This window comes from Callorhinus ursinus, unplaced genomic scaffold, assembly GCF_003265705.2.
Source record: "Callorhinus ursinus isolate GAN/ISIS: 27379988/994484 unplaced genomic scaffold, GSC_fseal_2.0 scaffold24, whole genome shotgun sequence".
NCBI lineage: Eukaryota > Metazoa > Chordata > Mammalia > Carnivora > Otariidae > Callorhinus > Callorhinus ursinus.
The window spans coordinates 22498734-22512187 of NW_027397086.1; positions in this window are offsets into that span (position 1 = coordinate 22498734).

The window sequence follows — 13454 nt, forward strand, 5'->3', positions numbered from 1 at the left end:
AATGTAAGAAAGACGTTTTGAGAACCTTTGCATTAGTCTCAGCTAATTGCCTGGCTCTGCCACTTCTGGGGTCCCCTGGGACCTAGATGTACCCTGGCTTGCTTCTGTTACATGAAGTGTGTGTATGCTCTGGAAATTGAGCAGGGAAAAAGCTAGCAAACTTTTTTCTCCCTAGGACTCCAACATTTATTCCTGAACCATCCTTTAAAAAGTCCTGGATTCTCAGTGAGGAGCAGCACGGGGCTCTGGGGTATGGGGAATGCATGTGGGCAGGGAGCTGTTCTAGTGCCCCCTGGGTACAAGTGGGTTGTTTCCAACTCCAGGGAGGAGGTGTCTCCTGATCACACCAAAAAGAGCACCACGCTCAAGTCAAGGATCTCAATTAATCCCAACAATAGAAGCTGAGGCTTGGATCATTTGCCCATTTTGTAGAAAAGCAAACTACAGCTCAGATAAATGACTTAATTTCCCCAACCTCACTCGGCTGAGTGGCAGGGTCTGGATTTGAACTCAGATCTTCTGAATCCCACAGTGTGGCTCCCATTTAAGGGAAACTGCCAGCCCCACCTCGAGGCTTCTCCTCATCTCTCCTCCTTCCCACTCACAGTCCCTCCTTCCTGCTCTAACCTGCAGCTACCTAAGGCCCTGCTTTCCTACCATGCCATCAATTTGAGTGAGTCAGAAAAAAAGCCCAGATCCCATGTACGGTGCTGTCAAGTCTTCAAAGGACTTCCTATGGCTGTGGAAAGGGCAGCTGCTAAAGGGAAATCAGCACATCCTTTATAATTTCCTTTTCTCAGACTACCCGCTTGGGAAACCTCGGTGGATTGGGTCCCACCACCTTCGTAGCACAGCCTATACTCATTAGAAAAGGGCCACTGGGGCTCCATCAATGCCTTCTCATGGGGGGGTCATGTGCTTCTCTCCTTAGCAGCCATTTTGAGGCCCAGACCTGGCCCAGCTTTGCTAATGAGGAAGGAGGAAGCCTCGGGGGTGCCCAGGTGCTGAACTCTAACAAGGTGGCTGGGTATGACTCAAGAGCAGGTGCTCTGGAAGAAGCAGAACTGATTTTGAATCCTGGCTTCATTATTCTTCACTGTGTGCTTTTGTCCTCTCTGAGGCTCCAGTTCCCCAATTGTGAATTCAGACTTTTAATAATAACTAGGCAGAACTCTTTGAGGGGATTCACAAAACTTGCTATGTAAAGGGCCTAACACACAGGATTGATATTTTATTTTATTTTATTATTTATTTATTTATTTTAATTAAAGAGGGCACATACTGCATGGAGCACTGGGTGTTATACTCATACAGAGTCATGTAAATTAAAATGCACATCCCTAGGTCCATTCCTGACTTATGGAGTCAGAATCTTGGGGAGCAGGGCCCCAAAATCTCTCTTAATAAGCCTCCCAGGGCGAGGCAACTTTAACAGAGAGATGTCGGTTCTGTGGTATGGAAGCAAAGGGGCCAGGAAACATAGGCAAGGACTGCTAAAGCGTCAATGGACACTTCCCATGATGCTTGAGCCAAATACCGCAGATTGCGTGGGACATGGCCTCCTTAGGAAAGAGACCAAATTTTTCCACTGGAAGTGTGAACGTAAGATCCACACAGTCAATGGTCAGGAGTGGGAGGAAAGGAAAGAAATGCTTGAGACACTGAGGGGTGTCAGAGATGAACTGATTCAACACAATGACCGATACACCTAAGCAGGGTCATGAGACTCTCATTCCTGCTCATCTGTACCAGATAAGCCCAGAGCTGCTGTGAGATAGGCTGATGATGTCTAACTATCCTGGAGACTTGTTGAATTGTTTTCCCGGGCTTCCCTATTCCCCAGTATAGCTCTTCAATAAATTTAACCACACTTGAATGTCATGTGGGTATTTTGCAACCTAAAAAATTACTAACACACCATGATAAAAGGTTTGGACTTTATCATGTAAAAAAATGGGTAGCTGGTGCAGATACTAATGTTCATCTAAAGACAGCCATTCTTCTTTGCTGCAACTTTGCAGCCACAGTCTATTTCCCATTGTGGAAGCTGAGCTTTCCAGACACTCACTGTCCCAGTCTCAGTAACTCAAGAGTAAATCAGAAATAAATCAGCAAGGGAAGGGTCATGTGACTGAGGTCTAGACCCTGGGATGTAAGGGAAAGATTTTAGAGGACTCCTGGGAAAGATTTTCCTCCATGATAAAAGGAGAGCTAGGCCACCTCCTTGATTATTTCATTCTTTTGTCAGTGCATGAAAATATGATTTCAGGAGCCATGGCAGCCTTCTTGAGTCCAAGAGTAGAAAACGAAAAGACTTTCAGAGAAACCAACCCAGGGCTCTGACATTACTAAACTAACTTACCAACTTTCAAACCGGTTAACTTTACTCCGTTGTCTGTGAGAAAACAAATATATTTATTTTCAAGCCACTTTTACTCTGAAAGAAGTTTTACCAATATAAGATCCGTTGAAGGCTTTCAACCATGACCAGTTTTTTCTTTTAAAGATTCCACATTAGGGTATGACATATGTTTTGAATGGGGGAGTGAGAGACAGAAGGCAGTTTCCTAATAAGAAAACTTTTGGTAATCAAAGCAAAAGAAATAAAAACTTAAACACATATATTGAAAGCCTACTATACACTAACCAGTAATCTGAAAACATCATCTCATATCACCTATAACATTTTTACTCAATATTTTTTAAAAATAGCTTCCTTTTTAAATAAAAATTGTCATCATATTTTTTATGTGCTAGTTGTTGTTTTATTTTTTTTCAAATACACATTAAATGAGTAAGGGTTTGTCTCCACTTTAGATTATGACAAACTAGGTTTTATGGACTAATTCTGCTACTGAGAATAACCAGTTGCCCAGATAAAAGTATTTCCAAGTCAGGACTTACAGGTCCAGGATCCTAAAGAAAAGAGGAGCACAGAGACATTCTGGGACAATTTGCCCCTTGAGGGACTTACCAGTTCACAGGTAGCAGGTGTCGATCAGAACATCCAGCAGACTCACAGGCCAGTGAGACAGAAAGTCAGAGTTTGAGGCCTCATAAACACTGTGGATTTTCCGCTGGAACTGCAGAAGGGCTGCAGGTGTAAGAGTAAGCCAGAAATAAATCAGCTGTCCCAATGACTGAAACCACCACCAAATCAGCTTAATGTCTGATTGTAATAAAGTGCATTCCCAGTAGTCTAACTAATATTAGTTTAGACTATTTTGATTACTTTCCTTGGATCCTACAGCTTTGCTTTCTCCAGAGGCAGAGGTAAGGTGAGAAAAATAACAGTGTTCCCTACTATTCAGTAAGCATTTACTATGTATCAGATTCCTACTGTTACACCATGAAAGACATAACATTATAATCCCAATTACCTATCAAGAAAACGGAGTCTCAGGGAGTTAAATAACTTGCCCAAGGCCACAAAAGAAGTACAGGATTGAGATCAGATCTGACTCATTTGTGTCTGCAGAGCCTGGGAGGTCACCAGACTAGCACCTTCTGGCTTGCCAGGTTCCAGCGCCCCCGCCAACATGGCAGGCAGGGTGGCAGGGCAGCTCAACCAACTGCGCCCACAGGACCTGAGGCTCACGGACACAGCATGTACCCAAACAGCTGGCCTAGCACTGCCTCTTTTAGGCAGCAATGACCAAACATACGTCCCTGCAACTGGGTCAGAATTCCAAGACACCTCCCCACACTCACGCTTTGTCCACTCTCTTTCCGAGCTTTCGTGGTACCTGTGACTTCACCTCACCCCACCTCATCTGTTGTTTTCTCCTACCATGGGGCCACTGTGCCAGCAATCCTTTACATCTGACCTGACCTTTTCTTTGCTTTTCAGCAGACCGCTCTCCTTTCTGAGTCCACCCTGTTAATTTTTCTGACATTTATTTCAATAAAATTCAGTGCATCTGGTTCCATCATTCTGACTGAGCTCTAGGCCAGCGATAGCAAACTGTTTTCACCTCACATGTTCTCTCTAATCAATGGATAGTGCCTGCCTGGAGCACAATGGCTAGAAGGATGGTGAGGCACATTCACACTCAGAGGTAGAGCCTGCCACGCTTGGTGAATGATGTCTATGTCTGACAGGGTGTGAGGGAGAGGGAGTGGTAAAGCAAACACCACATATTGGTCCCTATTGCTCCATGCTCTGGACATGATTCACCTTTACCAGCTACTCTGATTTTGTTTCTAGAAGAATGAGCTGCATTCTGGTTCTGAAATTCCCTTCTGGTAGAAGTTCTGCCAGGAGAGATGCCCCGCTGGTCAGGTGAGGGGTCCTTTTAAACTCATTTCAGATGATGCTTACAGAGGTGCACCTGCTTTGGGGGGAAGTATCAGAACAGATACATAAACCTAGTCTCCAGAGAGCAAATTCTCCATTCTTTCTAAAGCTGCCCTCAGATCTCTCTCCATAAGCCTTTCCACAGCTGATTGTGGTTTATGAACCAAGAATTTATATACTGGATCTGACAAAAGATTTTTTTTTCCTGAGCTGTGACTATTTTTATATAAGCCTAGCAAGGTTATAAAAACGGAATCACATTTAGTTACACATTTAATGAATCACCTTCTTTATTGAAAAGAATCAGGTTACATGAAATCAGGATGGCCCCTGAACACCAAGCACACATCTTTTATATTAAAAAAAAAAAAGTATGGAAGGGGAGAACTGACTTACATCACTCACTTGACAGTGGTGGTAGGCACAATGGAACAGGTTTTCCTTCTTTCTTGCCTTCGAGGTGCTTCTGCACATGTCTCCCTCCCGCCTTCAAGCCCCTCTCCAATGAATTCCCCGTATGTGTTCAGTTTTACTTTTTCTGCAACTTCAATTATTTTCTTCTCTCTCAGCAAGGAGTTTCAGTCAAATTAACAACTTCAAGTCCCAGAACCTCCAGAAAACTAGTTTCATGTCTATGAACTGACTTCTACCTCTGAGCCAGGAAAATGTAGCTATTCACTTAGGGATACTACATAGTATTATTCACGTTAGTCTGGGGGCGGGGGGTGGGAGGAATGAAGAGATCTGTGAAGAGAGGTTGCTTACAAGCAAGCTGAAAATGATGAAATCTTGAAAAGCTGACTCTGGAAGGAAACACAGAGGACATATAATCCACCTGCTCACTTGAAATGAGAGCACAGAGAGACAGAGAGCTAAGCAGAATGGTAATGACCAGCCAGTGTTAGGGGCTGAACTGTGTCCTCTGACAATGGATGTGTTGATGTCCTGAACCCATATCCCAAGATGTGCCTGTAGTTGGAGATAAGGTCTTTATAGAGGTAATTAAGTTAAAATGAGGTCTTTAGGGTGGGTCCCGATCCAATCTGACTGGTGTCCCTATAGGAAGAGATTTGGACACAGACACATTTGCACAGAGAGGAAAGACCATGTGAGGACACAGGAAGACGGTGGCCCCCTGCAAGCCGAGGAGAAAGGCCTCAGGAGAAACCAGACCTGCTGACACCTTATTTGGAGTGTCGCCTCCAGAACAGTGAGAAAATAAATTTTTGTTTAAGCCACTCAGTCTATAGTATTTTGTTACGGCAGTCTGAGTAAACGAATATACCCAGCAGCAGGAAAGGGATTCAAACCCAGGACCCTGACTCAAAGTCTAGGCGCTCTCTGTCTTATTCTGTTTGTAATGGTCCCTAACAGTGTTCAGGATGGGATATATAACACAAATCTGCCTTTCCTTTTAGATGTATGGATGCAATATTGCTATCTCAGTAATACTGCTAGCTCATATCTGAGAACATTAAACAAGGAGAGGAAGACGTTACCTGAAAATGATACTCATCTTTCGATAAAGAATCCACAAATTTTTAGAACTAATAAAAAATTTAGTGTATGTATCTGCATAAAAGATCAGTACCAGAAAGAACCCCCATTCTGATCCACCAGAAACAGTAAAATGTAAGATATAATAGAAAAAACATAAAATGGCAACAAAGTATCGAGGAATAATTTTACATTGCTGACTTGTATTTACTAATATTTTGCTAAGGATTTTTACATGTATACTCATGAGGTATACTGGTCTGTAGTTTTCTTTTCTTTTCTCTTTTTGGTATTATTGTTAGATGGTTTTGGTGTCAGGGTAATACTAGCTCCATTAGATGGATTGGGAAGTATTCCTTCTTTTATTATCTGGAAGAGATTGTGTAGAATTCGTATTAATTCTTATTTAAACATTCGGCAGAATTCCCCAGTGAAACTAGCTAGACTTAGAGATTTTGAAGGGAGAGTTTTAAAGCTCCAAATTCAATTTTTTTTCTGAGATACAAAGCCATTCAAATTATGTATTTTATACCGAGTGAGTTGTGGTAGTTTGCGCATTTTAAGACGTAGCCTGTTTCATCCAAGTTGTCAAATGTATGTATGTACAATTGTTCTTGACATTCCCTCATCTTTCTTTGGATGTGGGAGGAGTTTATAGTGATAGACAGTTTCACTTCTTCTATTGATAAGTTGTGTCTTCTCTCTGTGTCTGTTCTGCTATGGGTTTGTCAACGCTATTGCTGCTTTCAAAGAACAAGCTATTTGTTTCACTCTTTTCTCTATTTTTTTTCTGTTACCATTTTCATTCATTTCTGCCTTTACTTTTATTATTTCCTTCCTTCTCTGGCTCTGGGTTTATACTGCTCTTCTTTCCCTAGGCTCTTGAGGTGGGGGCCTAAATAACTGATTGAATATTTCCTCTTTTCTACCGTGTTTCATGCTATAAATTTTCCTCTCAGCACTATTTTAGCTGTGTTTCATGAATTTTAATATGTCATAGTTTAATTTTCATGCAGTTTAACATATTTCTTTTATTGTCCACTGGACTTCCTCTTTGATCCATGAATTATTTAGAAGTGTGTTGTTTAGGGGCACCCGGGTGGCTCACTCGGGTAAGCACCTGCCTTCAGCTCAGGTCATGGTGTTAGGGTCCTGGGATCGAGCCCCATGTTGGGCTCCCTGCTCAGTGGGGAGATTGCTTCTCACTCTCCCTCAGCCTCCTCCCCTACTCATGCTCTCTTTCTCTCTCTCAAATAAATAAATAAAATCTTAAAAAAATAGAAGTGTGTTGTTTAGTTTTCAAGTGCTTGGAGGTTTCCCTGTTAACTTTCTGTTGATTTGGTTTCTTATTTGATTCCAATGTGTTCAGAAAACACCATCTATATGATTTAATTCTTTTAAATTTCTTGAGGTCTGTCTTATACTCCAGGATGTGTTCTATCTTGGTGAATGTTCCATGTGTGCTTGAAGAAAATATGTATTCTGTTATTGTCAGTTGAATGGTCTACATATGTCAGTGAGAGCCTAATCGTTGATTGTGTTGTTCAGTTCTAGATCCTTACTGATTTACTATTAGTTCTATCAATTGCTGACAGTGGAGAACCAAAGTCCCCAACTTTAATTGTGGATTTGTCCTTTTGGCTCAATTTTTTTTTCATGTATTTCAGGCTCAGTTCCTTGGAACATAAACATTTAGAATTATGAATTGTTTTCTTCCTAATGGATTGATCTTTTTATCATTACATAATATTCCCATTTGTTTCTAGCAATAGTTTTGTCTGAAGTATACTCTATTTGATATTAATATGGCAATGTATATATCATTTAAAATTAATGTTTGCATGATATAACTTTTTCTATCATTTTCAGCTTCTTTAAGTTGTTGTGTTTGAAGCGAGTTTCTCTTAGAAACCACATAGTTTGATAATTTTTTTATTCATTACACCAATCTCTGCATTTTAGTTTGTATATTTAGACCATTTATATTTAAGATAATTATTGTTACTTCAGGGCTTAAGTATGCCATTTTATTATTTGTTTTCTCTTTGTTTTCTTTCTGGTTCCCTTGTTTCTTTTTTCTGTTGTTCCTATGGGTTACATGAACAGTTTTTTAGGAATCCATTTTGATTTATCCATATGATTTTGAATATATCATTTTGTAAAGTTTTCTGATCTGGGTATTAAAGTTTACATACATAACTGATCAAAGGCTGCTGGTATCATTTTACCACTTTGAATGAACTGCAAATACTCTTTATAAATTAAGGATATTAGTTCCTAAATAGATGGGAATTATTTTTCCACATTGTGAGTTTGATGTTTTATATATGAAAAATTCTTGTTTCTTAGTATGATCTCTTTTTCTTTATGGTTTCTCTTGTTGTTTAATGATCAAAAAGCCCCTTTGTAACTTTCTGTTTAATATTTACCTAATTTTAGATTGTTTTGGTCAGTATACATAACATACATGTACGTCATCATCTTTAAGAATTTGAGAAGGGTAGTATTAAACTTATAGCTTAACATGGAAAAAATAAAATCTTAACAGTATTTGGAAACATGTACTCTCTTCCACTGGATAGATAGGTAGATAAATAAATAGATAGACAGACAGACAGATATTGATATAGATATTACACCTTGGTAATATTTTATAGTTTTCTTTATAGAGATCTTACAAATTTCTCATTAAGATAACTTCTAAGCATTTATATTTTATTCTGTTCTTATGCATATCATCTTTTTATCCACTATATCCTTTCACTTGCTGTCAGGAAAAGAGCTATTGATTTTGGATATTTACCTTGATTCTAAATTCTATTTTTTTTTTTTTTTTACTTTGAGTATTTCAGGATTTATTCTTGAAGCTTCTACCTTTATAACTGGATACATTCTTAATAGCAATGAAAGTAGTTTAAATATAACTAGTTTATGAATTTGATCCTTTCAAAGAGAAACAGCATAGTAAGTATAAAAGAAACAGCACGGATTTTTAATTTGAGTAGACCTTGATCCAAATCACTTTTTTGTCATGGACTAGCTTTACCACACTTAACTTCACTGAGCTTTTTAGCATCCTTAGCTGTTAAAAATAGTTTATATCATAAAGTAGTTGTGATGATTAAATAAAGTAATAAATGTAAAATAACTAACACAGTATTGATAAAGAGTGAACATGCAATAAACTTATATTGTTTCTCTATTATTCAACATTTAGTTTTATGCATTTTGCCTGTACTCTATTATAGAAAAATCTTGGAATTAGAAGGTAGGAAAATTGTTTCTTTTATTGGACTGTAGGTTCTTGGAGGGCAGGATTATGTTGAGAATGGCAAATAGTATCACCTGACAGCAGCTCTGACAGACTGTAATTTCCTGCTTAGGTATCTAGGTTGAGAAGGGTGAATACTAGATTGATTTGTGTTGCCTGCGACTAGTGTGTATTAGAAAGGTGATGGGACATGTGTCATATACATCCTGGTTCTATGCTTTGTCTGATTCTCCTCTAGCAAATGATAGTTCTTAATTATAGAGGCATAGAGACAGTCCTTAATACTAAATGAAGAAAAGAATGAATGATTCTCCTATATTCTGGCATGAAACAAATAATGAAAATAAACTCATACATGGTAAGTGTTAAACAAAATGAGAGGATAACCTTCAAATTCAATAATGATTACTGACATATATGGAAATTATGAGAAACATTATCTTGGAAAGAATGTGAATTCCAGAATCAAACAAATCTGGGTTCAAATTTCACTTTCACTGCTTTCTGGCTGTGTGTCCTCAGTACAAAATAACTCTGAACTTTAGTTTCTTCTTGTTAAAAGAGATAATAACTTCCAAATTCTTTTAATTTTTCTTTATCTGATCATGTCTTGATTTATCCTCCATTCCTGGAGGACATTTTCTTGGGATATAGAATTCTCAATTGAAAGTTCCTTTCTCTCTGTACTTGGAAAATGTACCATTTTTTTTCTAGTCACTATGGTTTCTGAACATAAATCTGCTCTCATGCAAATTTTTCTTTTTCCTTAAAAGTAAGGTGCTATTTTCTCTTGTTGTTTGAAAACTTTTCTCTTTGTCCTTAGTTTTTAGAAGTTTGATGATGATAATGAATGTTGGGATGAATTTCTTTCATCTTATCCTGTTTGGAGTTCCCTCATCTTCTTGGACCTATAGGTTTTTGAAAAGCTTAATGTTCTCCCTCTCTCTAATCCCTTCCCACCTTTTGTTAATCTCTACTTTTTAAAATTCTTGAATGTCCTGTTTGTTACTACAAAGCCAGAGCCCAAAGAGTTTATTCCAGTTCCTTCCTGTTCCTTCCACTTCCCTTTTGGCTAGTTCTTGAGATTGATGGGCTACTGTTTGAGAAGCTGCCACAGCTATTTTTAGATTTTTGAAACTGTGTTCATGTTTGCCACTCAGAGACAGAGAGATATGTGTAAATCTGTTCTAGTAGTGTAGAGACTCTAGAAATCTCTTAGCTTATCCAGAAATTCTTGGTGATCTGACATGGATGGTGTGTAGAATTCATAATAGGCTGTGGTTTCAATGCTTCTTCGGAGCCTGCAACAAACTTCCCTACAGAAATCTGGTATTTCTGGCTGCTATAGTCCAGTACAGTTGAACTGTTGAATGCGAAGTTCCAAGGCTGCATCAAGGACTGAGAGTCAAAGAAGGGAAGGATCTCTTACTAGGATTGCCATATATCCATCCTAATTTATTTGCCAATCAATGCAGAAATTATCCCTACAGTCTACACTTTGGGACTGTTAGAGGGACTTTCATATTTAACCCAAACCATCTCATTTCAAAAAGGAGAATAATGAGTCTCGAATGAGGGGAAATCACATATTTCAGGTCAACAGAAGGGGGACAGCACCCTGGGCTCCCAATTCCAGCTCTGGAACTTTTCCCTTGCACCATGCCATGTACCTACAAGAGCCTCACCCTGGATGAATTCTGATCACTGAAATGTGATGCATAGATGAAAAGCTAAGCTTTCTCAAGATGGGGATTGGCAGAACTGGTCAGTGTTAACCAAGACCAGGCAACATAGAAGTGGTGCCTACTTCCCCTCTATGGACCATATCACAGCCACCTTGGCCAACAAATGGGAATCAGCACATCCCTTAGGCATCATACGGTGGAGAGGACCTAGGCAAGTGCCATCCACTCAGCCACTCTCTACTGAGTGTGGTGGCAACTAATCTACACATGACCTAATTGCACCAGGAATTGGAATCTGCCCAGGACTGAGATCTGAGATCAAGAGATCTGGGTTCTCATCCCAACTCTACTGCTTACATGTTTTCAGGCCTCAGGCAATACACTCCCCCTTTCTGATTCTGAGTCTCCATCTGAGATAGGAAGAATAATGTGCCCCCCCAACCAGGATGTTCAATCTGTGAAGTTATTTTACACAACAAAAGAGATTTTTGCAGATGTGATTAAGAGGTGGGAAGATTACATAGTTGGACCCAACATAATCACATGGGCCCTTAAAAATAGGACCTTTCCTGGCTGTGGTCAGAGAGAGATGTGACTGTGGAAGAATGGGCAAACAGATGCAGGGTTGTTGGCTTTGAAGACAGAGAAAGGGGGCCACAAGCCCCAGAATGTTAAGTAGCCTCTAGAAGCTGGAAAAGACTAGTAAATAACTCTCCTCTAGAGCCTCTAGAGCCTCTAGAAAAGAATGCAGCCCTGCTGACATATTTTCCTTAGTTCATTGACACTCATGTTGGACTTCTGAATAAATCTGTGTTGTTTTAAACCACTCAGTTTGTGGTAATTTGTTACAGCAGCAATAGAAAACTCATACACCATCTTCAAGTCTGAAAGTAATACTAAATAAGCGATTTTATTTTTAAATATAGGATTACATTTTATTTTTAAATACAGGATTATATTTTATTATGTTTTAGGGGTTAGAGGGTAGCTGAAAGAAAATAAGCTATTTTAAAAGTCAACTACTTAAGGGACCTGCTCTCCAAATCCCTGGCACCATCATAGTTTAGGCTTCACTATCTCTCCCCTGGACTATTACAGCACTCTCCCCACTGTCTCCCTGCCTCCAGCCTCACTCCCCCATGCACTCTCCACACTGGTATCAGAAAGCTCAGTCTTAAACATGTTTCTGATCTCACAACAACCTTTTGAAAATCCTTCACTAATTTGTCATCTCCTAGACTGCTGGTTTTTAATATTGTCTGTGTGTAGGGAGAGTGTGGTGGCAGGGATGCACTAAAGAATAAATAAATATGAAGATACTCCTCCCAGTAACATTTATATACACATAGATGCCCAAGAACTTATGTGTAATTTCCAGAGGTTTGTGGATCCCTTGAAGATCATCCATGGAATCACACAGAAGACACTTTGGTCACAAAGATAAAATGAGAAGAATGGGAAGAATTTGCCTACCTCTTCGTCATAGCCTTAACTCCCATCATTCCCTCTGCCACACCAAACCCCCATCAGTTGCCCAAATATGCCAAGCCAATTTAAGCCTCCATGTTATTCATAGTTCTCTCCTTCAACTCTCATTGTCTGACAGGCAAACAGATATTCATTTTTGCAGACTCATTTTAAAAATCTGCTCTCTTCTTGACCAACTTCTTACTATCTCCCCACCTGCCCCACAGGTATGACAGGCCATACCTTCTTTCATGCCCTTCAGGGCATCATTTCCACAGTCTGTCAGCCAGTCCAACCCCTCCATATGCTCATCTGTTCAACCATCTCACATCTTCTCAACTAGATGGTATACACTAGGCTGAGGAGGGTGGGGGACAGAGACCACACCTCACCCCCTTGGCAGCCCAGTACCAAACAGCAGGGTTTACAGTAAGAGCTTGAAGAATGAATGCTGACTGGATGACTGATTCTGGAATTGACACCTATTTCAGGGCACTGCTTTAATTTACTCAACCTCTTCTCTTTGCAATGCAGTGCTTTACAGGCTACCCAGCTTTGTTAAGTTTCTTAAGTATTTCTCTGCTGTACAAAGTTATTTAATCTCAGTGTGGAGCTGTTGTACATGGGAATCCATTTGCCACTCTTTGAGTTTGATTCATTCAGAGTAACTAATACCCACCTTGACCAACACTGTGTAGTTTTGTTCCCACTTCATGACTCCTTCTAACCAAGGAGTATCTTCCCACTGACTAGAGTGTCTATTTTCTGCCAGGAACAGATCTATTATCTGGAACACAACACAGTGCTCTGGATGATAAAACCATCCTATGTTAACTGTGTCACTTTTTTTTGAGGATCTAAAAATGTGGTATAAAGAACACTGAACTGGTGGTCAAGAGATCTGGATTCTGGTTCAGATGGTCACCACATGCCCTTTGACACACCACACACATTTTCTTAGATGTGATGTCCTCATCTATACAATGGAAGAATTTAAACTCAAACACTCTAAGGAATCTCTGCGTTAAAATTATATGATGTGAAAGTCATATATCTTCCTAACCCTCACTAATATATTTTTTAATAATTTTTTATTGTTATGTTAATCACCATACATTACATCATTAGTTCTTGATGTAGTGTTCCATGATTCATTGTTTGTGCATAACACCCAGTGCTCCACGCAGAATGTGCCCTCTTTAATACCCATCACCAGGCTAACCCATCCCCCCACCCC